We start from the raw sequence: 27523 nt of genomic DNA, 5'->3' as shown, positions 1-27523 counted from the left end.
TTCGAAAACGAATTCTGAGTGCTTCCATACCAGTATGATCATATTAATTAGATGACAGCATGAGAAATAATAATCAAGAAATTTCCTACAAAAGTGGGGGGGGAGAGACCAAGGCACCCCCTACGTAGTTCACGCAGCTAATTAACATATATTGAAACGCTGTATGAACGACAGTGTTTTGAATACCTGTGACTAGATTAGAGTATGAACTTGAATCCAGGTAAGGCTGATAGTAATGCTGAAAATGACTAGACAGGACTTTAGGTAGGCAAAAGAAAGTGGAACTAGGACTCATTCAAGAAATATATCTTGCGCTTTGAACTCACTCGGACTCACACCTACGAAAAATTTCTTCAACTGGACTGACATGAACTCATACTCACAAAAATATTTATTTATTTATTTATTTATTTTTGTACATGAACAGAAACTGGAGCGAAGGCAAGAGGCTAGGAGCCTGACAAAGGGTCCTTGTTCCAAATGCCGTGAGGCACGCAGGCCACCGTAAGTACTTAGCTGGGTACAATTGATAGGAATGAGTAAGAAGATAAAAAAGGTACACACGCAACGTAATGTAACGCATACAACAACAATAAAGCATCGTTATTAGTAAGCATATATATTCACAAGAATTGTAGTCCTCAACGTATACTTGTGCAACATTATCTGTAAGTACTGAACACTCATATTTAAAGCAATGACAAACTCAGAGATGCTGGGGGAAAAAACAATAGATACGTTTAAGAAACAGTCACCTGGCGTAATACTTACACCGATAAAAACGTGAAATACATCATAGCAAGCAGAACGAAACTAACACTGAAGTAAATTCGATGCTATTTTGTAATAGTGCCTTCTTGATCATTTGCTTGGAAATAGTCTTATTTATATCTAGAAAGCAGTCGATTTTGTTAAGAAAGGTGGGTATATGAAAGGACGTGTGTTGCCGTCCGTAAAATGCTCACACTGACTCACTCAAACTAACACTCACGGTTCAATCTGAGCCTCAGTGAGTCCGAATGAGTCGACTCATTGCTTGCTCCTGGCCTTTTCAATCTCTCTCTTTTTAAGGGGAAATGGGAGAAGAGGTTGCCCAAGCGTGTTTGCTCACATCTGCGCTTACCACGTATTCGCATGATGTTCAGTGTTCGGGGACAGCCACTTGAATAAGCTTGGCTTTGAAATAACAAATCGCAGAATGGGACGCGGAAGCACCCATTGTGTAGGCTCACGGTCTTATCGGCAATCACGAAAGGAAGGCTCCGCAAATCTCGCGCACGTGCTAGCTGCGTTTTCAGATAAACGTGGCACAGGTATCACTGCGATGTAAATAGCGCTCGATTGTTGCGCAGTGTCGCCCCGCGTTGCACGGCCGATCGTTATCCCACACGTCCGTCTAGTTGCGACTGGCTCGTGATCCGTATAGAATGAACCAAAACAACGGGAAACCTAAGGACTCGTCCTTGTTATAGACAATACGTTAATGAGAACCCACAGACAGTTAGAGAGAGGCACAAAAGAGTAAAAAAAGTCACCGATGATTACCAAGCTGACTTATGCGAATTCTTAGCGCAGCTTCATGTTGCAACATGACGTGACGTAAAGCGTAATGACGTAGTGACGTGAAAGATTGGGCGTTGCCGCATGCGGCAACGCCCAATCTTTCACGTCGCTAAAGAGTGCCCCGCTGCCTATACTTCCCTCCACTCCCGCCGATCCTTCGGTGCACCCGTATTCGAAAGCAATGGAAAGCACCCTTCGCGACGGCGTCCCCGGTGACTGCCGGGTGTCCGTTCAGTGGGCCCGGGTTGTCGCAGAGGTTATCGTAGGTGTCTAGGATTAGGAACCCTCTCTGTTTCATTTGCATTAATATATAAAATGTTTTCATCATCATCACCAACTGTGTTTTGTTTGAGGTTTTGGCCATATATCAATGTAACATTCGTAACATAGTGCCACAAAAACGGCCAGCCCTCGATTGTTACCCAACTCTGTGCACTGCAGCTTTCGGCGACCAAGCGAAATGCCGACAGCCCAAGCAAATCCAGCCGCAGTGCGTGTGCCTACACTGCATGAGCGCGAGCTTTGATCGAGAAGCCAGAGCGAACGGCGGAAGGAGAAAGTGATATTAGAGGCCTGTGGCTCGTAATACGAACAGACTCCGCGCTCGCTCTCTTCCGTTCGCGCTCGCTCTCTTCCGTCCTTGCTCGCTCTCTTCCGTTCGCGCTTGCTCTCTTCTGTCCTCGCTCGCTCTCTTCCGTCCTCGCTCGCTCTGTCGGTTACACCGCCGACGCCAAGGGAGACGCCTCTCAAAGCGGAAACGGGTGCTTCAGCGCTCTAAAGCTACTTTTGTCGTATTAGCAAATCACTTTTTTTTGCCGATAACAACACCACGATAACAACAAAAAAGAACAGGGGGGAGGGGTGGATTGCATTGTCCTGTGAGGCAGCCGGAGGCCTGTAATAGGAAGATTAAGCTGATCGCGATAATTCCTCTTTACTCTCCTTGGCTCAATGAGGATTAAGAAAGTTTCGTTGAGCCAGGGAGGCCAAAGTACGAGAAAAAAAAATAATTTGAAATCCACGATGTCACCATCGTAGCTTTAAACGGAAAATCTAAAAGCGACACATTTGACATTAATTTTCTAATCCATAAATACACATTTGGTAGTGAAATTATCGACGCGGCAGTTCTCAAAGTATAATTCATCAGTCAGAACTAATTCATTGTTTCAATTTCGTATCAAGAAGAATACAAGAAACATTCGTTGTGCAGTAAGTATGGTATGAATTTATATCATCACTACTACAAGCAACATACACTCTCCTCGGCTTGTGATCCGTACAGAGTATACGGAAAAGCTACAGCTTTCCAAGCGAACCATTCAGTCAGTTGGAAAACGACTATAGACGGGTTTCCGTCGTTGTCCCTATAGCTGACACATAGTGCAATAGAACGATCGAAACCCATCTCGATGGCTACATAGCACGTGTGAACCGCGAAGGAAAGACTGCACGCACACGATTACAATCACACCCTTTACTTTTTCGTGAAGCATGCTTATGCGAGTTCCCTGCGATTTGTGGAGCTCCGCGAGGCGTTAAACAATTTCGCGAGTTGAATGAATCAATGGATGATTTTATCCCTGTTCAAAGGGAAGGGGGCAATGGGAAAGAAGGTCGGGTGGGGGTTGAGGAGAGAATCGCTTGAAGTAGGCCTCCTCTAGATGTCCTTTGGGTATAGACGCGACACGGGTAATAGGGGAGGGGGGTGGCTATGCTTGTTTTACGTCTCTATAACCACTCCGCCCACTCCTACCTATGTGGAAGCACGGAAACCCAAGCCTGCAGGAACTTGAAATGCGCAGTCGTTCTTAACTCTCTAATACTGCACTTACCTGGTTTCAGTTTCCCGTTTTATTTCCTTTATAACGCTTAGCGTGAACAAAGCCCATCAATAACGCAAATTATGTAGGAACTGTGCGTAGCGCACCTTTGCAGCCAAGCTGTTAACGTCTACATCGCTAGTAAGCTCGTACGAGCGTGCATCGCCATTCCACCGGGTGTGTCTGCACACGAACCCGCAGCTGTAACTTTGTGCGCATAGACCGACGGTGATGGGGTTCCGCAGATGTCTGCTCTGTAGACAAATGAAATGCGACGTTTCTATACCACGCTGTTCCAATGCTCCAAGTCAGATGTGCCTTCGCACATATTTTATAGATGTGCTGTAGGTCGGTCAACTATGCATCTATTGTGTCCTATCTATCTCCATTGTTCTCCTACCTTAGTTTCGCCACATTGAGGAAGGAGAAAAAAGTTATGACACATGTGCTCCCCTCTTTCATATTGTCTCCAACACAGAATGGCCAGTACTCTATGTATTCAGCAGTGTCTTTGGGGTGTACGATGTGCTAGCGATTGCCCGAACTCGGCTGCATCGAAGCAATGGACGGGGGATGGGGTGGGCGTGGTGCTGGTGCGGCGTAAAATCGAGATAACAGAGGAAGAGGAGCGGGGGCAAGTGCTGCTTTTGCACATCCTGCTGACACCCATGCTCGAGGTGGAAGGAAAACATGTGATGGAGTTCAGATAACTCGTGTAAACGGATGTCAATGGCAGTCTTAGTGTCTCGCCAAGCGACTTCACGGTCCTTAACAACAACCACGAACGAAAAAAAAAAAAAGAAAGGAAGAAATAAAGAGAGAGAGAGAGAGCTATACGTTTCACACCATGACCAATGTCAGTCTGCCACATTTGGCCACCACACTGCTTGCTCTGTTCCATGGGTGGTCTGATGTGCAGAGTTTGGCGCTTACATCTTATCGGCTATTCCATCTCTGTTTGTCATGCAGGCCAAAATTAAAAAAAAAGAAGTGTGGAAGCTTAGCACTAGGGGTGCTAATTCGGAAGGAAGTTCATAGCTGGGTGGTTTGTTTTTTTTTCTTCAGTTTTTTTTTTCATTTCTTCATGAGTTTTCTTCATGTTTCCTCCTCTTTCTATATTTCTGTTTTTTTTCTCGGCTTATTTCTATTTCATTCTTTTTTTCTCGCTCTCTCTTTGTTTCTCGCTTCATCTTTATTCCCACCTCTTTCTGTCTCTTTCCGTCCTGCTTTCTATTTTTTATTCGTGTTTTTTGGGTCCCTTTCTATATCCTTTTATATACCTCTCTCTGTTCCTTTCTCTCTCTTTCTATCTCTTCCTGTCTTCCTCCCGTTTCTCTCTCTATCTCTTTCTTTCTTCTTATTTCTTCTTCTGTACTCGTTCTCTCGCCCTTCAGAATTATTGCATAACACGTCGGACAAATCGGCGCACTTGATCTGATAGTGAAGCAGAAGATAACAAATGGAGAGCGTGCCACTTCGTGGCAATGATCGATTTCTGTTCGATTTGCACGGACCAACGGTCCACTTAAGCAGCCCCGCGAAATCGTTATCCAAAAAACAAAAAATGAGCAAGTGAAGAAAGGACATGTAGGAACCTGAAACAAATAAAGATAAGGCAGCTTCGCCCTAGTCGTGTCAAGCCTCAAGGAAGTGCAGCTACGGGCAGCCTTATTTGCTTCTCTTTGCTTGTCTCTTTATTTCCTCCTATTGCTTTTCTCTTTCCCGGTTTTTTCTTCTTGCCTTTTCTTCTCTTTCTTCCTATTTATTCGTATTTTCTTGCAAAGTGTTCCTTTATTTCTCTCTATTGATTATTTCATTGTTTTATTTGCATAACAGCCGTGTCGCCGTGGTCCTCTCTCCGATACACGTGGCAATGTGGATCACTCCGTAGGTGCGTGTACTCGTTTAGTATCTACTTCTTTAGTATATACTTCAAGATTCGCACGTGTTGGAATGCCCGTCGCTTCTGCGGACTGTGCTGACTGTGTTACACCCCCGTTTATCATGTCAAACAACCCCTCCCCCCCCCTCCCTAAAGCCCATATACGGAGGATATGGGCTTTACCCATCCCGGTTGACGAACAATGCTATCTAGGACAACAACAAGTGGGGCAAGAAACGCGCGGATCGTGATATACCTCGACTGTTCGTGAGGTGAGGGGCCTTGCGTTGCAGACGGGCGCAGCTCGATAACTTTTCTTTTTTTTTTCTTCTTTTCGAAGATGTTGCACGGCCTCGACAAACTTTGCGGTCAAGGGTGCCAGTACACGAGTGAACGACGGATCGAGGCCCCACACAAAAAGGCACATACGTGTACTGCAGTTGAGACAAACATTGCCAACTGTAAGCTGCGCCAAATACTCCTTGTACGTGCGCTCTCAGTCAACGTGCACTCTCTGTCACTCTCTGTCAACGGGTACAAGCGTTGTCGTCAGTGATTTTTTTTTTCGACACTACAGGTGGTAACAGAACTGTCGCCTTGCAGCTTACTTGACGACAAGCGAGAAGCTATTTATAGCGAGTTGAGATCCGCAGTCAGAGAATTTAGAAAAATTTTCTGTGGCTTGAATAAGTTGTGTTCGGATGTGCGCAGCGAGAGGCACGGTTGATCGTAATTCTTAACTTGGTTTTCTGTACGGCTACGATTATCTAGACGTGCGGCTCACCCTTCTTCCGTCTCCTCGGTTCGCTGCTTCTTTGAGATGCGGACCATCTCTTGCTCGGGTCTTCTGGCAGCTTGGGCGCCACGTCAAGCCCCGCCACGGTGGTCTAGTGGCTAAGGTACTCGGCTGCTGACCCGCAGGTCGCGGGATCAAATCCCGGCTGTGGCGGCTGCATTTCCGATGGAGGCGGAAATGTTGTAGGCCCGTGTACTCAGATTTGGGTGCACGTTAAAGAACCCCGTGAGTTATTTGACGTAAGCATGTGGGAGGTAGTGGCCAGATACTGCACCAGGGTGGCCAATCCTTCTCTGGTGAGGGAGTGCGTTCTCGGCGGTGTTTGCCGGTGAGGCCGCACCCCAGGCCTCCTAATGCAGTTCCATCAACACGCGGTTTTTTTTTTTTTTTAATCCGGTTGGGAACTGCGCGGTACCGGGATTTGAACCACGGACCTCTTGCATGCGAGGCAAGGTATATAGGTTCAAGAGGAAGGTATATAACAGCTGTATCTTGCCGGTACTTAGCTACGGAGCAGAAACCTGGAGACTTACAAAGAGGGTTCAGCTTAAATTGAGGACGACGCAGCGAGCAATGGAAAGAAAAATGGTAGGTGTAACCTTAACAGACAAGAAGAGAGCAGAGTGGATTAGGGAACAAACGGGGGTTAAGGATATCATAGCTGAAATCAAGATGAAGAAATGGACATGGGCAGGGCATGTAGCACGTAGACAGGATAACCGCTGGTCATTAAGGGTAACTGACTGGATTCCCAGAGAAGGGAAGCGGGCTAGGGGGAGACAGAAGGTTAGGTGGGCAGATGAGATTAAGAAGTTTGCGGGTATAAATTGGCAGCAGCAAGCACAGGACCGGGTTAACTGGCGGAACATGGGAGAGGCCTTTGTCCTGCAGTGGACGTAGTCAGGCTGATGATGATGATGATGATGAAAGAACCCCAGGTGGTCAAAATTTCCGGAGCCCTCCACTACGGCGTCTCTCATAATCATATGGTGGTTTTGGGACGTTAAACCCCACAAAGCAAGCGCCACGTCAAATACGGGCAACGTGTTGGAACTCATACCGTGCGCGAAGTACAAGTCGCTTGTTTTCGGTCGGAAAGCTTGAACTTCCTGGCAAGTTTAAAGCACAGATTCGGATCATTGGCGCACGCTCATGATTCGGACATCACTTTACGGGGAAACGTAATACTTTAAGTAGGAAAGGAGTGTAAATTTAAGCGCTCGCTTTTTTTGTTAGACACAATGTTATAGAAAACTAACAATAAAGTATTGATGAGAACTTTAGTTCTCATCAATACTTCACTGCATGTTCTGGAGGAAGACGGATGGATGGTGAAACTGTATGCTTGTGTTTGTTCTTAGGTTATCATTGGTCGTCCTGGTCAATTCAAGATAAGAAAAATCGACGTGGATTGCTCCTAAGTGGCGTCTCCATGACATGGCCACACGAGGCTATTATGACGTTCACTATCGCTGAAGAGTTCTCACCGGATAAATACACGGAAAATGCAGGCCATTTCGTGGGATAGTATTGCCGATGGGACGATGTGGACGATGGACCGTATGATTTAAGTAATCTCGAAACAATGTTGCCTCATAACAATGTATACAGCTTTCTGCGTGCATTCAAGAGCCATCACGGCCGATTTCTTTCTGGCATCCGCGGAAATCGACCCTGCAGCTGCAATCTCGGTAAATCTGTAGTGCCACCATCATGCGACCAGAGTCATTCAGCCTATCGTGCGATATCAGCGCGACGTCCACATGGTTGGCGGCGCTCTGAAGGCACTGTATCGAGAAGCGAATGTGGAAACTGAAGCTCAGTGGGCCTTGGGAACATTTTAACGACTTTGTTTTTCTCAAAACATATCTTATCGAAGCCCCTCGTGATTCCTATCAGGTGGTAGGCGTGCAACGGTCATGTCGATCAACATCAGGTCACCTTCCCGACGCCTACTGGACAGCGTTGTATACGAACATATGCCCATTACTCCAATGTAGGCTAATGTAATAGACTGACGTTAGATAGTGTTTTAACGTGATAGCGTTAGAGAGCTTATTTCGCTGCAATTCCGGCGTCGGCGTCGTTGGTTGTGAGCGAAAATTCGAGACACATGCATATACAAAATTAATAAAAATGTAAAGTCGGAGTGAGAACAGAACCTATGCCTTCTGCGGGGTAAGCAGGTGTTTGGCTTCGGACCTACGCCAGTGCTTTAAACTGCATTTAAAAAAAAAATTACTGTGGATCCACAATGTTAATACTCTAATGGAGCGAAACTACGTCCTATATTCAGTAATGTCTAGGTTGAGGTCACCGACTATAGTATAGAGGACGCAAGTACGGACGTATGGACAGATGCACGGACAGCGTACGGCCTATATACACTCTATATATGAACGCTTTATGTTTGGTGTATGCGACCCCTGTGTTTCGTTTAATCACACCAGGCGTCAAAACATAATAACTATTGTGCAATGAGTAGTTCATTCAAAGCTGTCCACCCCTGAACAAAGTGAGCAGCTTCGCAAACGCGCGTGACAACCCACGGACGCATAGCATGGGTATACTTCGTCAATGCTGCAAAACGACGAATTATGGCATAGTGGGCACATCACAGCTGAATTTTCAGTGGGTATTTTAGAATAGTTTGAAATGGAGCCTGCTAGGCGCACAAACGTTCCTTGCCTTGCAGCACGGCTGGAGGCAACGCGCGCGGCTCAATTACGCTATCACGTTTGTGGGGCTGCTGCACACTTCCTGTAAAGTTGCTTGCGTTGCGTGAAGCACGTGTCTCGCACAAAAGCCGCATTTCGGGTTACGACTACCGGGTGGTAGGTGGCGTTGTGTACGCGAGCGGTGATCACCACTATCATCATCATCATCATGGTATAGCGCCGGCAGCGACAAGCCTTGGTAGCGGCGGGCGAGAAATGAGCTGGTCACTCTTCTGCGCGTGCCGGTTAGCGCGAACGGTTGTCTCTAGCGTGGGTCCCCGGTGCGTGGCACCGCGGGTTGCGCGTCGGGGTCCCTCGTGGTGGGTCAAGCGTTGGCGACGCCGCCTTGGGTGTGTTATTGTGTTTGTCATGTTTTGGAGTGTACGGTAATATTGTGTAAGGATGTCCAAGCATGTTGATTACGGTTTATGTTTAAATAATTCGGCTGACGATATCGTCGTTCTAAAGAAGTGAAATAAATGTATGTGTTGGATTGATTCCGGCCATGTCTACTGTATCCCTTCACTCCAAGAGCGTGGGGGCGATTACTACCTCTAGACCCTCCACGTTTTACTCTTGAAGGTGAAACTCAAGCGCCTTACGAGTTTTACGTTGTGCGTTCATTTTCGCGCCATCCTGTGTCCCTACGCTTCACAGCGCACGTTTCGTGCGCCGTTAGCGTGTCCCAGTACACTGCGCCAGGAAATATTGGGGCGTTGTGCATGACTCATACGACTACCATTTCTATGGAAGCATCAAGGGATGTGACACAAAGCGCGTTCTCAAGTGGCATGCGTCCGCAGACGCACGGTTAGGTGTACCAGTTTAACGTAAAGTGAACTGCGTATGATTCATAACACTTCAGTTCGTTATTCAAGATTCTTTGGACCTCAGGTCTGGTGTGATTGATTGATGTGTGAGGTTTAACGTCCCAAAACCACCGTATGATTTACGAGAGACGCCGTAGTAAAAGGCTCCGAAAATTTTGACCCCCCAAGGTTCTTTAACGTGCACCCGAATCTGAGCGCACGCGGGCCTGCAGCATTTTCGCCTCCATCGAAAATGCAGCCGCCACAGCCGGGATTCGATCCAGCGACCTGCTGGTCAGCAGCCGAGCACCTTTGCCACTCGACCACCGCGGCGGGGCCCCAGGTCTGTTGTGAATGCACGTAATAACTGACGTTGTGGTCACATCAGAGGTAGTACACAGCCGATTCCAATATGCTTCAAAAAACATATATTAACATTTTATTTTTTAAAAAAGTATTGCAAATTAATTGCTGCAGTTTTTTTTTTTCAGGATGCAACAGTAAAAAGCATTTATACGGCTTTAGTGTGATCTTAATATGTCTGATGACGAATCCTCCTGAGTCAATAGGAATGGCTGCAGGCACTGCTGCATGCGACCACTACGGCAGTGACGAAACAACTTGGCACATTCTGTGTGAATGCCCACAATACTGCTCGCAGAGACAGTCACTCTGCAAAATACACTATATGAACTGGACAATCAGCCTCTTTTGGATGAAAGAACCTGCGTTTGCGACAGGACTTTGTGTCACAGAAGAAGGCCGTGAAGGCGCTCCTGCGCTTCTTGCGTTCAGCCGGCCTGTCCAAACGACTGTGATCGGAACTCCCTGAATGTGAGCGTATGTTAATTTTTTCTAATTTATTTTTATCTCTCTATCTCTATCCTCTTTCCGACCCTTTTACCCACCCCCGTACAGGGCAGCAAACCAGTTCTTCTAGGTTATAACTTCTCAGTCTCTTCCTTTTATTCATTTCTCTCTCCTCCTGAGTCAAGAGATTTTTTAATTTCAAACAACGCATGCGTAGGAGCTTTTTTTCCAGGACCGACTTCTTCATTCAGAACATACACAGAACATTTATCAGAAAATTGTGATTAGATTTAGACTGTGCCCCTAAAGGCCACGAAGCTGAATTCGTATGGATCACACGTTGATATCAACAATTCGTCAGAAGTAGCCTTCCTTTCCTATCGTAACGCTTACTGTTACTCTTTTTCGCATTTTAACGGAAAGCCTAAACAATAGATTCGTGATAACATTAGTTCTCTCTATACCAATTTGCAAAAGAACCGAGCACAAGTATCTTTCATATCACGTGAGATCACATAATATTCACAACCAAGACCATCCTATTCGATAACACGCGTCAAAATCAATTAGGCATCACGGTAATTAAGCAGCGAAGTGAACACGGAAGGAGGAAACGGCAATGCCAGTGTCAACGTCAATTTACGCGAAGCTTGAGCGACATTGACCGACAGGAAGCGGTACGTACGGCTGGAAGATATACGAGCAGGTTATCAAAAGTTTATTACATATCGGACTCAGCAGGGATGCCATTCTTGCAGCAGATTACAACCCAACCTGCTGATTTGTGGTTTAACGCTTTCTATGTGTTTTATGTTTGCTTGATTTCTATTAAAAGGTAATCTGGTTTTTTTTTAGTAAGTTTTCGCGTTCATTAGAAGACAGAACATGCAGGGCTAGCTGTACTTGGTAAAAAGATTACTCGTGAGTGACATAATATAATATCGTATGAAGCTACAACCAAAATCAAACATAATCATTGCGATTGAAATACGAAAAAGAAGTCGATTAGGTGGGAACGGTGTCAGGATTTTTAGACAGGGGAGGATGAGGGGACCATGGGAGGCGAGTTCCTTTGGAACGACAGAAAGGAGGGGTAAGGAGGCGCTGGTCAAATTTGAGGGGAGCGCCCTCCCCCCCCCCCCCCCCTTCCCCGGTCACTAAGACCACTAAGAAAAACCTCCCACGGTCACTAAGAATAGATGACTTGCCGGCGGCAAGTCATCTATTCGTCCACTCTCATTTCTTCACACATGCATTACCATTACTATCGATAACAACATCCCGTATATTTTCCTTGGTATCACTGTCGCTCAGTTCTGATTATTCTTGTTTCTAAGAAAAAAGCGAGCCCTTAAATTTACACTTCTTTTTATCTTTTTTTCAAGCAATGCAATGGTATACTTAGAGATGCATGTAAAACTAAAACCGCGAAATGTCGATGAACAATCCATATCCTGTTCATGCGTTATTGACGAGAGATATCCACGCCATTGCGTTCTTCGAAGTGTGGCAGCTTGGGCTAGTTGGTATGGCATGACGATAGTTATAGCGCGAGAACAAAACGACGACACAGAGAGTCTTTCGTGTCCTTCTTGTCTCTGTGTCGTCGTTTTGTTCTCGCGGTATAACTATCGTCGTTGCGTTCTGCTTATTTATACACCGCACGCCCGATAGACGTAGAGGCACTACAGGGGTCCATCGTTTATCAAAGACGAACAATTTCGGTCACGTAGATTCACTCATTCTACTTATTGTTTTATTAGGCCACCCGGATATTCGAACGAGACTGTGTGTGGGTTCCGGAAAGGAGGCGATGCCCCACGTGCCTTGTACACTATGGATGACACTTTATTTTAGTCTCTCTCACTCTCACTTATCGTCAGTCCACGACTCGTACGAAACACCCGACAAACAGAACATACATATATACACCCGGTCAAGAGCTAAATTGTGGAGGACATAAAGATAGCGCCGCGGCCGCATACCTGCAGTTACGTGTCGAGGGGGGGGGGGGGTACTTCCTCGGCACAGCTGACTAAGAATGGGAGAAGACATGTTTTTTTACCTGCACGCATATCTCTCTCTCTCTCTTTATTTATCTATCTATCTATCTCCCTCTATCTATCTATCTATCTATCATCTATCTATCTATCTATCTATCTATCTATCTATCTATCTATCTATCTATCTATCTATCTATCTTTGTGTCCTTGTCGTGGTGCGCTATACCCATATAAACGATGATCCCCTCTCAAGTACAGTGGGTTGCCTACAAATCGGCCAAACGCAGCCGGACTAGGATCCTCTCCCTCCGAGTGTCGGAAGTGTCGTGTAAGTGCTTGTCCATTTTGTTCTCGCCAAAGTGCACTGGTCCCTTTTCTATCTCATCCCCCCCCCCCCCAAAAAAAACAGAAATCGATAGACGTGAAAGAACTGTGCGGGCAGTTGCCAACTTGTAACTCGTTGGCATTCCATTTGCCATCAAGAACACGTACCGATTATGGTTTTTAGATACTCAAGAACAGCCACGCCGAAGATACTAAACAAATATGAGCTGAGCGAGGAGCAGTTTCGGGTTGTAACGAATAAAAAAAAAATGTTTCCGGAATTACTTCACTAAAACACCGCATGTTCTCAATGTGTTTGTACATAAACATTGTTTTAATGTGTATAGCATGGGCTGTCCAGTACGCCCGCGACCGGGCTAAGAGGCTTGACATCCTAGTTCAGACGTGGGATTAGCCAGGCAGGTGGCAACACCCTGTACAAGACGTATAAATAAAGTTACTTTTATCCATCTATCTTATTATGCATATGGTTTTCAATATAAACTTGTCTTTGCTGTTTTTTCTCATTTCATATTGTATCGCACACTATAGCGGTTGTGTTTACTAACATGTTGTGAGGGAGGAAAAAAAAGGGGGGGGGGTGAAGCTGCTGTTTACGGAGCTTTTATGCCACCCTCCTAACCTCTCCTTGCACTGTTTTTTGTTGTGGTAAATAAAACCAAGATAAACTCAACATAAAAACTGGGTAGACGTTACTGCTCCAATCTATGCCCCCCATTCCTCCATCTTTTTCCCACGAGAATCTCTGTTCTAACGATACAGCGTGTCCAGCAAGCAGTCTCTTTGTGTCCAGAACCCGTCGCGTGGCCCCTGCTGATAGGAGAAGCCAGTGCCTTCGACGAAACACGAGGTCACCGACGCATGTTTCCGATAAACGAAGAGGTTGGGGAAAACACCGCATAAAATGGGTTCCGGTGGTACGCAAGGACCGGCACACGTGATTGGTTGCTTGACAACTTGAACAAAATTCCTTCAGGTATTCACGGAGAGAGAGAGAGAGATAATTATTTTAATAGGGAGCTGCATGGAGATGTTTGCCTGGTTTTTTTTCACCTGACAGGCTACTCCAGTTGCCCGGTGATGACAATGATAAATACAACGATAAACACACAACACACGAGGTATTCACGGAGAATGTTATATAGCGCTATCCAATTCGTTACATTGCCAGGTAAGTAATCTTTCGACGTGAAATTCGGTAATGAGCGTTCAGAACGAGTTCACTTGTGAGAGCATGGTAAGCTTTTCCTGTCAGCTCAGGAGAGGGATCGAAGTGCCGACAGAATCACATTTTACTCAATCGCCGGCAGAGGAAGACGAGTGAAAGACAGGCCAAGCGCAGCGTGTCTTTCACTCGTCTTCGTCCGTGTTCATGGGGCAGTTGTAAGCCTTTATAATAAATACAAACCAACAAGCCCGACTTAGTGCTTTACTTTAGTCAGTTCTGACACGTTGCTTTAAAATGTCACGGAGCGATGATACTGCACAATTCTGTGTGTCATATCAAAGTGCACCATATTAAAGGTATTCAGTGATTAACTCTCTGCTAAAGTCACTTCAGAGCACACATATCCATAGTATATTTAAAGGGACAAAGAGTGGTACAATGGAGGAGAAAGAATGGGTCAGCGTGCCTAAACTTTTCATCTACGTCATTCTACGGCACGCCTTAGCGAAGTTCTCCAGAACTATTATTCATACTGACCATCCGTGTTTGTTTACCGTGTCCGCCAATGGACGACACAGGCTACTGTTTTTACATTGCACTGCGGCCCCCACAGAGTAAGCAGAGCGTTGTCCTGCATACTCTTCAGCAATATTTCGTCTGTGTGCCGGTGCGCACGGAGATCTGGTAAACGTAAACCTGGCCTCTTCTTCAAAGGCCCGCCCTAGCATGCAACGAGGCCACTGCCAGTAGCACAGCGCAGAAGTGCCACGCCGTTTGCTAAATGAAGCAGCGGGGGCTTACGAGGCTAATGTGTAAAGGCAAGTTGTGACGAAAGGATGCCAGCTGCCACGGACCGAGACGTCCACAAACATGAATCTGTGGTGAGCTATAGGTTTAACTAAACGTTCGCGCTATTGTTTAAAAAGAAGGAGATCCGAACGGCGCGCGCTCCCGTCCAGGCGAAAGTAAACAAATACGAGCACGAGAAACGCGTGACCCGCATGAAAGAAGTTGGACGATGATAAACACCGCTGAGCGGTCACCGAAACACGTGTTCCTTCCTCCCAGCCGGATTTTCGTCAGCGGGGCGCCGTTTCCCCGTGTTTATTAGGGTGCGCATGCGCAGACGCGCCCGCGTGAGTTTCTTTTTCGGAAGCAGCGTATACTTGAAGCCTCGTGCGCAATGATTTCGAGATAGCCCTGCAAGGGGTGCACTCAGACGTTCTCCGAATTCCCCGCGCTCGCAACGTAGGCGCGAGAGAGTCGCTATTAGGCGCCTTTAGTTGGGCGTACGCAACAATAGAGAGTTTTAGTACTGCGTACGTGGCGGCGTTGCGTACGTAAGGACGCCACGTTCTGCGCAGTGCGCATGCGCAGACCACAACGCGCACGTATCGCGTTACGTACGCAGCCGCTACGTACGCACGCATGAGATGCGTGCGTGCGTACGTATAAGCTGATCGCGCCGCTCTCGAACAAGTTCGCGAAAGCGCGAGACTTCGTTTTGCAAAATTGCGGCACCGAAGGCAAGCACCAACCAGCTCTGTGGCTTAAAATATGGCCATAATCTGGCTATAACACTTGGATTGGCTCACATTGGCTGTCAACAACACGTGCTTTGATTTTGATCTACCAGATGGTGCAACACGCTTCACGCTCGTTACGTACGCGGGTACTACGGCGTACTAAAAGCCGATTAGTGGCAAACGACGCCACGTAACGCAAGGCGCTTGCGTGATGCGTACGTAGCACCATTCCGCAGTACTAAAACTCTCTAATCCTTCGTACGTACGCAACACGATACGCTGCGTACGCTCCAAACGAAGCACTCAACAACTGTAGTTTACCGTATCGACCATACCTGGATGCGTTTCGTTCAACTAAGCGTACAGTATGGGAAAATGAGACAGCTTTCGACTGCGTCTCGTAGCGCCATCGTGTGGTAGCAGCAGTGATGACCATCCCTGGCATCCAAGCCAAAACGAATCGCTGGGTTCGTGGTGCGAATTCGCGCTGTGGAGGCCGCAGTGCAATGCGAAAACAGTAGCACTTTACACATTATAAATTTTATTTCATTTGGTAGTTCATGTACGTACAGATGCAATTTCGGGTCGTCACCAACTTTAGACTGCATGCCATCGGAACACCTCTATACTAGGCATACGCTTAAATTACAACTATGGATTTGGGAATGACTCATATTTAGCACCAAATTAGGTTAGGTTAAACTAGGTCATATTGCGTTGGGGTGAGGTTTTGTACGACGAGGCTAAAGATATGTGTAGTCGAGCGAATCAGTAAGGACTTTTAAGGTTTGTTATTTTTGTTTTGGTTTAGGTACTACGAATTACTTTAAGGCCGAGTAAATTCGTGGTATCAAATATACACATTTGAGTTCACTGCACGTATATAAAGTCAACAGTGAACGGTGGTGCGGTCAGTGAATGCAGTGGTCGAGGTCGCGTGGTCGGCCAGGCGTTCTTATTTCGCACCGTGACGAACAAGTGCCATACAACGAATCGAACACAATCGCGTGTGCCGTACCAGAGTTGTCGAAGTGATTTGAAGGCGTCTATTAGGTCCTACATAGCTTCTACTTGATAAAAGTGAAGTAGCATTCTTTTCTCTTCAGTTCGGTTTTTACTCTTCGCATACCTCAGAAGCAGTGTCTTTGCAATTGTGTTCACACTTATGTCGCGTGAATGTTTCTTACTGAACTGCATTTGATTGTTAATTCGTTTCTTAATAACTCCTTCTATGGTTAACGGTATTCACAAAAAACAATACATTGTCTTCTGTGGGTGACCTAGACCCAGCATGTCAAGTTTCGGAGAGAGAGAGTAAGGGAGAGGAACGGCAGGGAGATTAAACAAGCTTGCCTCGGTTGGTTACCCTACACATAGGGTGGGGGAAAAAGCGAATTATAGAAAGAAAAATTAGTTGAATCAATGTCGCCAAAATACAAAAAATACATTTTGAAATTCGCGACGTCACACGCGGAGATGGAATAGAATGAAATGAAAAAAAAAAAAAAAACTTTATTTCAGTCCTGCAGGTCACGCTTAGCGCGTAGCAGGCGTCTCCCACGTAGGGACCGACAGGGAGTATACTGGCGGCCGCTTCGTGGGCCTGCTGGACGGCACATTGCTGGAGATTCGGCGCGAAGTTTTAACATGAAACTTCAGCCGTGATTTTTTTTTCGTTAATAAAGAACTTATAGCAGTAAAACTTCTGGCGTTAAAGTTGTCAGAGTGCATCCTATTAATCTAAGTCAAATCATTGTTGCTCTTTAGTGTCCCTTTAAGACGTGTGGCGCTGCACCATTTCCAGTTATTATCATCGTTCGTTAATTTCCGTATAACACTTTTGCCCTTCGTAATTGTAAAAAAGAATCGTCTTTGAAAGGGCCAGCGTGTTTCGTAACCAGCGCGAACGTCACGCAGTAACTTCTCTGTAGTACAGAAGGGAGTATTATGAAGAAGCAGTGAAATGAAGGCACGTAAATGAAAGACGCGAGGGTGATGCGGATGTGCCCGTCACGAGGCTTAACGAGACGTAACAGTAACCTTTGTTAACAACACGACCTTTTCGTGTAATGAGAGAGCGTGGTGAATGACGCAGGCTCCCGGATTAAAAGAACACAGCGGGAGGATCGGACGGCGGAGGAAATTAAACAGCGGTTTTCTTTGCCCTTTTTTCGTAATGTCGCATGTCGTTTTTTTTTTTTTGTTAGCAGGTACTTCCCTTATTCGAGATTTGTTCTGTTATTTGTTGTTTTATTCCGAAAAATCAAGCCTGTACGTGCACTGTCGCGGGCGCAGTCCGGCGGGTGATGTCTACATACCCGAACACCGTTTGGCATTTTTCGGAAGCGAGAAAGCGGAAGGGATTAAAGTAGAGCGCGCACGTACACGTGCACACGCGCACAAAAAGAAAGCAAACAAGAACAACAGAAAGCTAGTGACAGCGAGACAAGTGTCACGGTAGTCGGAGCCCTGCGTCTAACTGCGGCTGACAACGCGACTTTCAGAAACAATGTGCTAGTCGGGGGAAGGGGGAGAGGTGAGAGTGTGCATGTCAGGAGAAGGGGGAGAGGCGAGTAGGCGGATCGCGGGGCTGACGGGTGAGCGTAAACCAGCCACGCTGTTCATTAGCGCGGTTAATTGCATCGGTGCCTGATCATTAAGGTAGCGACGAGATAAAGTGAGATTGAAATGTCACGCACCAGATGCCGCTATACGCACCAAAAGACGCAGTGGGGGGGAGAAGAACAACAAGAGAGAAAGCAGGGAGGTTAACCAGGCACATGTCTGGTTTGCTACCCTACACTGGGGGGGATGGGAAGGAGGCATAAAGATGAGAGTGAGGGAAAGGAAAGAAAAGAGAAAGAGAGAAAAAGAGGATTGCTAGGGAAAAAACAATGAGGCTTCGTTCGAAGTGAGGAAAGCTGATTTCGATTGGACGAAATTTGAAGCGCGACTAACGTGCGAGCGATGTCTGCCGCGTACACTTTCACTGCCCACGTCTTAGATGCACCCAAAACGGTTTTTTTTTTGTTTTTTTTTTTGTTTTTTCGTGAACATCTCTTCATTAGCACAATTCGCCAACTTGCCGAAAATTTGTTTTGAAGAGCGACTTACGAATATGGATGAAAAGAAACGGACGGCTGATGCGCAGAGGAATTTTTACGGTGCGTAGACACGGAATGCACGAAGAGGTCGAACAATGTCGCTACCAAGTGCAAAGTAATAAGTTAATGCGTAAGTGAGCCATAACCACTGTTCTAACGCGACGGCTAGGCCATTATCAGGCGCCGAAGAAATATATATATCAAACCACGACGAGTTTCAGCTGCGTCTTTTATCATATATGACTTTTTTTTTCTGACTCCTACAAAGATCCTATGCAGCTGTCGAGATGGCATTAGCGGAACGCCTCGGTCACAGTCTAGTCATGCATGGCAGCGTGAAGCCGGAACATTTCTAAACGTGCCATTGAGCATATTCATATCGTTTTTCGATAAACAAAATGAAGAAAAAAGAAAAAACCGCGGCGTCCTTGTTTTGACTCGCCTTTGCCACGATGCACTGAAACCGGCGGCAGTGTCGCCAAGTCTATTTCACGAAAAAAATTAAATATGCTTGATTTTTTTAGAATTTTTCGCTTTGTCATGCTTTTGGCTTTTTACTTTCCGTCTACCTTCCAAAGGAGTCATTTCTTGGTTTTAAGTCTGACAGTGACCGCACAACACACTTGCTGTGTTCATGAGGGTGGTGATTTGGGCTTGTTGGTATGGTAGCATGATAATATATGGTAGCGCAGACAAAGGGCACGGACAAGAAAAGGCGCACTCAAAACAACACAGCGCTAACTTTCAACAACAGTTTATTAACACGCAGGTCCGCCTAGTGTATGTACTCCACCACGCCATACGTCACATGTGCATAGCTTTGTAATAAGCTGTTGGTGAAAGTTGGCGCCGAGTTGTCTTGAATGCGCCTTCTCGTGTCCGTGTCCTTTGTCTGCGCTACCATATATTATCTCGCTGTGTTCACTTTGATTCAAGCTCGTCCACCTGTCTCAATTTCGGCAAGCTCGCTCCCGTGAGCGTTGGTTATCTTAATAATATTGTCTCGCGTTTAACGAGCCATAACCACGATTTTACTGTATGTGGGCACACCGTGGTGGAAAGATCCAGAAATGTCGACCGTCTGTGGTAGTCTTCAACGTGCGCAGACATATAGCACAGTACATGGACGGGCCTCTCACATTTCGCCACCATCGAAACATGACCACCAAGGCTGGCATCGAACCCCCGACCTCCGAGTCAGCAGCTGAGCACCGTAACCATACTATCTATAGGCGAGCGTCGGTTATCTCTTACACTGGAAAGACAACGTGTGTTATAAAATGTTGTACCCACCCCCTCTGTAATGCCCTACGGGCCCTGAGGGTATTCTAATAAATAAATAAATAAATAAATAAATAAATAAATAAATAAATAAATAAACGTCGAAACTACAGTGAACGATATCTACGACTATTATAAACACGCTAACTGAAGGCTTTCTTCCGCCGAAACGTAGTTGTGCACGTGTACGAGACGAGGAACGCGTGGATCGGAACCGGACAAAAGAACGGGGCCCGCCGTGCACAAAAGGCTCGGAGGCGTGCCACCGTGGACTTCGGTCTGCCTCTCGTTATGCTGAACGAGGACACAAGCACGGCACTGGTCAACATGTAGACAAGCGAGCAATAAGGCAGTTGGTGAGAAGAAAGGGAAAGGGGAGGGCTGGTGCCCTTGCTAGTTTTCTCGTGCAAGCCATACCAAGTAATCGGGACAGAGAAGCCTCCGGCGAAGGCATAAGAGAAATCGATTTTCACGTCCATTACCTCTATTTTCATTTCTTTCCCTGTTTCAATTGCACGGAAGCAATGGCGGGAGCTAAGGTAAAAGCTACAACGATCAAGCCTAAGGTGCCCTTATAGAGGCAGCATTAGAGAACACAGAAGCATATGAAACATCAGCACATGGAAATAGATAAGGATTATACCCTATATAATACGCCGTGGCTGCAGAAAGAATATAGAAACACCCGCGCCCATGACGACGCAACTTTGTCGCAACAATGATGACATTTTTGTCGACTTCTGACTCATGACGACAACATATGTCATGATTTTTTTTTTATCCCTCACGTTGACGCCTACGCCGCCACCGGTCGCTTTTCGCGTTTGACAGGACAGCTAAGGCTTTAAGCAGGAAACGACCGCCCGCGACGAACTAAGCGAACACGATTGCGTTATTTAGAGATAAAATGAAATGTGCTCGGACATACGGCAGCTGCGCGGATCCGCAACGCCCTCTCGAACAGCGCAGTGCGTGAACGTTTGGGTAGGAAAACTGACCGATGACCTCTGGCACGCTTTTGTGCGCCACGGCGCTGTCAACGCAATGAGCGAAACGAGTGAGGTGATCGAAGATTAGGAATAGGACGTTGCAGGCTGCTCGCGGATCTAACCATGCGAAATTTGCAGGCAATTGATCCGCCCTGGTTTTTTTTTTTTTCTTTTCTGATTATCATTCAACCAATGTCCTTTTAAAGAGGATAGGAGGGCCCCGCCGCGGCGGTCTAGTGGCTAAGGTACTCGGCTGCTGACCCGCAGGTCACGGGATCGAATCCCGGCTGCGGCGGCTGCATTTCCGATGGAGGCGGAAATGTTGTAGGCCCGTGTGCTCAGACTTGGGCGCACGTTAAAGAACCCCAGGTGGTCGAAATTTCCGGAGCCCTCCACTACGGCGTCTCTCATAATCATATAGTGGTTTCAAGACGTTAAACCCCACATATCAAAAGAGGATCGGGGGACACGCTGCCAGAAAGTCGCGCGCGACGCGATGCAACCGTGCCCAAGCCGATGGTTTATCAGCTATCACTTCTTATCACCACACCCAAATCAGTCGCATGCGAAGACTGTAACGGTCACAGAGGATCGACGCTGTCTCAGTCATGATTATAGCGCATTAGAGTAGTACGCTGTAGTCATGACACCTGCATGAGGAAAACGCACAAGTAATCAATGATGTGTGGATTTGATTGATTTGTGGGGTTTAACGTCCCAAAACCACCATTTGATTACGAGAGACGCCGTAGTGGAGGGCTCCGGAAATTTCGTTCTCCTGGGGTTCCTTAACATGATCCCAAATCTGAGCACACGGGCACAAGTAATCCAGAAAAGGCCACGAATTGGCTGTTGTGTTTAAAAACAAAAAAAAAATCACGCAGAAAGATTGCGGCGAATTCCACAATGGGAACTATATCTTAGGGTACGAAGTGTTAATCGAACAAGGCAAACGGGCAATAGTGTACTATTTAATTACATTGTTATAAGAGCCAATTTCGAAAAACTAGTCAAAAGTACTCAACAGTTAGCCAAGAGTTAACCAAGTCAAAAAAAAATTAGACTATACAGTAAGCTAATATTTACTAGTTAATGTATGACGAAACTAATTATACGCTTCGCATCTAGTGTACACATTTTTTCGTGAGCAAAGAGGTCTTGCTTTACCCCCTCGCATGAGCAAACTGCCCTTCTCCTCTGTCATGTCATGGTCGGTGTTGAGGAACAGACGCATCATCTCTTCCGCAAAGATTTTGACGCTTTCGTTCACAAGATGTGTCCGTTTTTCCATAATGTATTAGCATATGTTTCGTATTGATAACGTGACCGTTTGTATGTTCTACCTTACATCAGCATACAAATGGAGATAGAAAAACTTCTTTTTAGAATATGATATGTAAAATACTTTTTTCATTAGGCGGACATAGAGCTTCTCTGCCCTTAGTTTTATAAATGTGTGCGAGTAGTTGTTTTTTTTTTCTTTTTTGACCCAAGAAATGCTTCTGGAAATCCGATTTGCTTTATACAGTATGCTTCATATAGATAACGTGATTAACTGAGTGCTTGTATGAAGTCGTCACACGTCGTAACCCAGACGGTGATCAGGAAAACGGAACTCTTTAAAAATTAAAACTACAAGTATAGTACTGCTGTTGCTGTTGTTGCTGTTGTTGTTGTTGTTGTTGTTGTTGTTATTGTTATTGTTATTGTTATTGTTGTTATTGTTGTTGTTGTTGTTGTTGTTGTTGTTGTTGTTGTTGTTGTTGTTGTTGTTGTTGTTGTTGTTGTTGTTGTTGTTGTTGTTGTTGTTGTTGTTGTTGTTGTTGTTGTTGTTGTTGTTGTTGTTGTTGTTGTTGTTGTTGTTGTTGTTGAAAGCGTGCAGTCACTACTTCTGTATTTCCGAATCAAACGGATGTGTGCGAAGCGCCTGTATACCTCCCTCCCGTACTGCATAGCTAACGACATGCAAAGCCAAAGCGGCGCGTTTCAGCGTGACGTGTGACGTCTGGGATTGAATGTAGGTGCGTTCGATAACCTCGGATCCCGGCCGTCTGGCATTCGCTATAGAAACAAATCGCGTCTATTGGTAATCAAACAGCCGACGTTTGCAGACTACACAAAAAGCTGAAGCGTCATCATTCTGATTCGATAGAATTCAAAGGAGGGACGATGAACGGAAAACTTAAGGCACGTGCATTAAGGCAAAAAAAAAAAAGACGCGTTATAGACGATAAGAGATTCCGTGAAGCTGAGCGAAGTCTTTTTGTTACGATATTATTAAACTTTAAAAGGACCCTAACGTACACAATAAAGAAAAAAAGGAACCGATAAATTATCCTTAGCAATATTTTGCGATCATATGTGCAATTAAAGAAAAAAATACGAAAATAACTATTATTTCGTAAATTTACGTTGAAACCCCGACAGCGTTACGCCAGTGTTTCGTCACCAATTTCAAATGTGGTGTTTTTCCTTTGGTTCTTTTTATTTTGCTGTCCTTTTTATTTATTTTTTTTTTGAGTCCACATCGGTGAAACAGTGGCTGCGTTGCTCGGTTGCTTACACGGAGGTCGCGGGTTCGATGTCGGGCGCGGCGCGGTCGCATTTATACGGAGCCGAAATGGTGGAGGCATACCGGGTCAACCTACGTGCAGAGTTCTTGCACGTATACAGCCGACTTCACCCACAAGTGACGCGCGCTGTATAGAATGCTTGTGAGTACGTTACTCGCAAGCAATCGATTCGCGTAAATCGCATAAGGAAGCCTCATACTCGATTCTGGTAAACTTCGTACATACAATGTGTCATCGTAGACAGACTTCACCAGATTCAGTTCCTTATTTTTAAGCGAGCCGTTTAAAACTTAGTGATTCCAGTGGCGGCGTCGTATGTGAAATTAATCGGCGCCGGGCAAGCGAACATAAACGCGGCCCTCGAAAGTGTGCAGGTCGTGTGCGTGTTTGTGTGCACAGTTTTCCGATAATCGAAACTCTTTAGATCGTTGCCTTGTCAGCGGTCAGCTGTTCCTGATAGGGTGATTTGATTTCTTATCGAGGTCACCTGTCATTCCATTTGGCCACATTCCATTGCCGCCTGGTTATGAATGCATGACCTTCGTTGTTTCCAGGCCCCGCCATGGTGGTCTAGTGGCTAAGGTACTCGGCTGCTGAGCCGCAGGCCGCGAGATCGAACCCCGGCTGCGGCGGCTGCATTTCCGATGGAGGCGGGAATGTTCTAGGCCCGTGTGCTCAGATTTGGGTGCACGTCGAAGAACCCCAGGTGGTCGAAATTTCTGGAGTCCTCCACTACGCCGTCTCTCATAATCATATCATGGTTTTGGGACGCTATAGACCCCACAAATCAATCAAATCCGCTGTTTCCAGTTGGGCACTGTTAAGTTCATGGATGAAGCTACGATACCCGGAACGGAGTACTGCGCAACGTGAAAGAAAGAAATCACACCACATTCGCGGAGTGAATCATGATGACGGGCCGAAGCATCCGTATGTATGTATGTATGTATGTATGTATGTATGTATGTATGTATGTATGTATGTATGTATGTATGTATGTATGTATGTATGTATGTATGTATGTATGTATGTATGTATGTATGTATGTATGTGGATATGATGTGCTGGCTCGCCGGAGGGGATGGACTGCCTTAAACCATAAGGAGCTTCGCGCCTAAAAGTAGTACGTCAGACATGCCGACGTAAATGTTCGCTTACCCGCATGCACCCAATATACGGCAAGGGCTGGTGATGACTTTCCCCATACTGCATTGCATAAAGCCTCATATAACAGCGGTGTAAACAGTTTCTGGTGACCACGGCTCCATGGGACACGAATCCTCACTGAAGATTAGAGGCTGTCGAGACACGACGCACGTGGGAAAAAAAAGGAAAAAGAGGCAAAAAAAGTAAAACTAAAGTTACGCTCAATCCCTCTTGGAGTCCGCTTAGCACACACGTCGCATCCCCATGGCACACATTTCACGTCGTACGGCATACTTCGCTACGCATGCAGTTTAGATATCATATTTATCGGGGCGCGCTACAGTCGCCCGGTCTGCACTTCAGACGCAAACAATAGCGTGTATTCATCTTACGGGGAAGACCCCCGGACAATTGCAACTAGTATCTTTCTAGCACGCAGTGGTGTTTCGCGCGACACCCGACAGCGCATTCTTGACCTTAATGCCTAGACGAGATAAAGCGGTGGTCTGTACAAACCCCTTATATCGCGGCTCCCGCATTTATCTGTGCATTGTGAACTGGGAAGGAAAAAAGTACAGCGGAATTTGATTGGTGTCAAATGCGAAAAATCTGACAAGCATCCACATGCGCTGGCTTGCACAAAATAATTTCTCGACAAAACAGTCAGTGCAGTGCACGATGCTGCCAGCGTCTGAGCGCGCTCGCTGATATTGCTCCACAACTTCCAGTGTCTCGCCACCTATCGCAAAAGGCCATTCTCTGCCTAGAATGTTGCACATTATTTTAGTTTTATGCATATTATTTTCAGATCTATGCTCTTTTGCTCTCCACGTCCAGTCAGTAATCTTGAGCTATAAATTCAATGTCGTCAACGAATCGCAGGTTACTAAGATACTCTTCATAAACTCATATCCCCAACTCTTCCAAATCTATAGGGCTCTGAAAACCTCCTACAAACACACGGTGAACAGCATTTCGAGAGACGGTGTCCCTCTGCCTTACACCCTTCTTTATTGGGATTCTGTGGCTTTCTTTATGCAGAACGACGGTGGCTGTAGATTTGCATAAGCTACGTTGATGTCCTGTTTCCGAAGATCCTGCATTACTGCTGATATCTCCACCGAAGCAAATTTACTAATTTTGGTCTACCCCAAGTTAAGGAGGTCATCCCGAGAGAACCCACATATAGGCGGGTAGATAGATAGATAGATAGATAGATAGATAGATAGATAGATAGATAGATAGATAGATAGATAGATAGATAGATAGATAGATAGATAGATAGATAGATAGATAGATAGATAGATAGATAGATAGATAGATAGATAGATAGATAGATAGATAGATAGATAGATAGATAGATAGATAGATAGATAGATAGATAGATAGAAAGAAAGATAGATAGATAGATAGATAGATAGATAGATAGATAGATAGATAGATAGATAGATAGATAGATAGATAGATAGATAGATAGATAGATAGATAGATAGATAGATAGATAGATAGATAGATAGATAGATAGATAGATAGATAGATAGATAGATAGATAGATAGATAGATAGATAGATTTGGACACATATGTACATATGTTTAGGTATGCATCCATCTATTTTTTGATTAAGCCGAAGTTCAGCCGAAAGTGCAGTCCTGAAGATTAAAATAGTCATAAACACAGCGTGTCACTTAAGCGAACGTTTTGACAAGAGGTATTGCCTTTTTTTCCAGGCGACTGTCTTAAAGCCGAATTGAATTGAATTCGAAGGAATCTTATTTTCACGTGTGGCACATGAAGAAAGGCTGCCTTGAACAAGACACCACCATTTATTCAAAATGTTGGCTCCACGCGACACCACGTGTTCAAGTTGTGACCATAACGCGTTCCTCGCCGGATTGAGGACGCCATCAGCTCGAAGTGCTCTGCAAACCCTGGACACCTTGCAATCAGTCCTTACAAGTGTTGCAGCCCACTCCATGTAAGACAGTCGAATTCTAATCGTATACTCTGTGACGACGGGCATGCACGGTGATATGCGTGCGCTCATGTTACTTCTCTCTTTCCCACTTGCTTTTTTTTTGTTGTTGTTTTCCCAACCTTTTCCCTTCCCCGTGTGAGGTATAGAAAGCCAGGTTAACTTGCCAGCCTTTCATTAGTCTTTCTCTCTCTTTTTTGCGGTTTGATTGTATACTGTGTTCATCCGTCTAGTGTTCGACTGTATGACATACTTCGAGCTCTTTTCTCGTGCTGTACATGTATTTCGTCTACTACGCGAGAAGGAGCGACCGGCGCCGCGATAAAAGCACATAACTTTGCTATAGATCATTTCAATAAAAAAGTATATTAATCTATTTATATATACCACTAGATCACAAGTCACATATCCTTTGGCAATGACCTGTATAGTCGTTATCCGCGTGTTTTTGCCCAGCTTCGGGGGTGGAAGGAGATATCTCTCTCCTTCACGTGCAAGTACTCGAAAACGGCGTTCGATTCCCATAGTGCCCCCGAGCTCCTCAGCAGATAGTGGAATGACCTTCATTCAAGCATCGCGTCCGACTGCGCATTTGTTACGTCGCATTCACGGTCGTCGTCCGGAAAATGACAATCGGAAATCTTGTTGCGGTAAAATGAATACTGGTCGTTTCCGTACTAGGAGAAAAAAAAAAAGATTGTATCAATCCTCACGTCAGAATATGTGTATTATTCGGGTGAGGTATACAAAACGAAATGTACGTACAGTTTTCAAGTGGTCAACAAAACCAGGTTTGTACGCGTCAAAGAAAAAAAAGGGGGGGTGGGGGGTTAATGACCATCCTGTTGAGGTATGTGTTAGCAGCGCAAATGTACCACACGTTACCAACTCACGAAGCCCTTTTCACCTGTTACTGTGTACTTAGAGTGCTCACTTCCACGCGAATAAATTGATGAACATTATTATTACTGATCGCAAGCATTCGTACAATCGTCATTATCACCATCAGTGAACA

The 27523-nt window shown here is 45.6% G+C and overlaps 1 protein-coding gene across 1 annotated transcript in view; it reads right to left on the bottom strand.

Annotated features, from left to right (window-relative positions):
- LOC119163580 (mitochondrial sodium/calcium exchanger protein-like) overlaps positions 1–27523 on the bottom strand; it is a 100730-nt gene that overhangs the window by 71161 nt on the left and 2046 nt on the right. The gene's annotated exons all lie outside the window — the stretch shown is intronic.

This window comes from Rhipicephalus microplus, chromosome 3 (genome assembly GCF_043290135.1).
Source record: "Rhipicephalus microplus isolate Deutch F79 chromosome 3, USDA_Rmic, whole genome shotgun sequence".
Taxonomy (NCBI): domain Eukaryota; kingdom Metazoa; phylum Arthropoda; class Arachnida; order Ixodida; family Ixodidae; genus Rhipicephalus; species Rhipicephalus microplus.
This window is presented reverse-complemented; position numbering and strand designations above follow the sequence as displayed.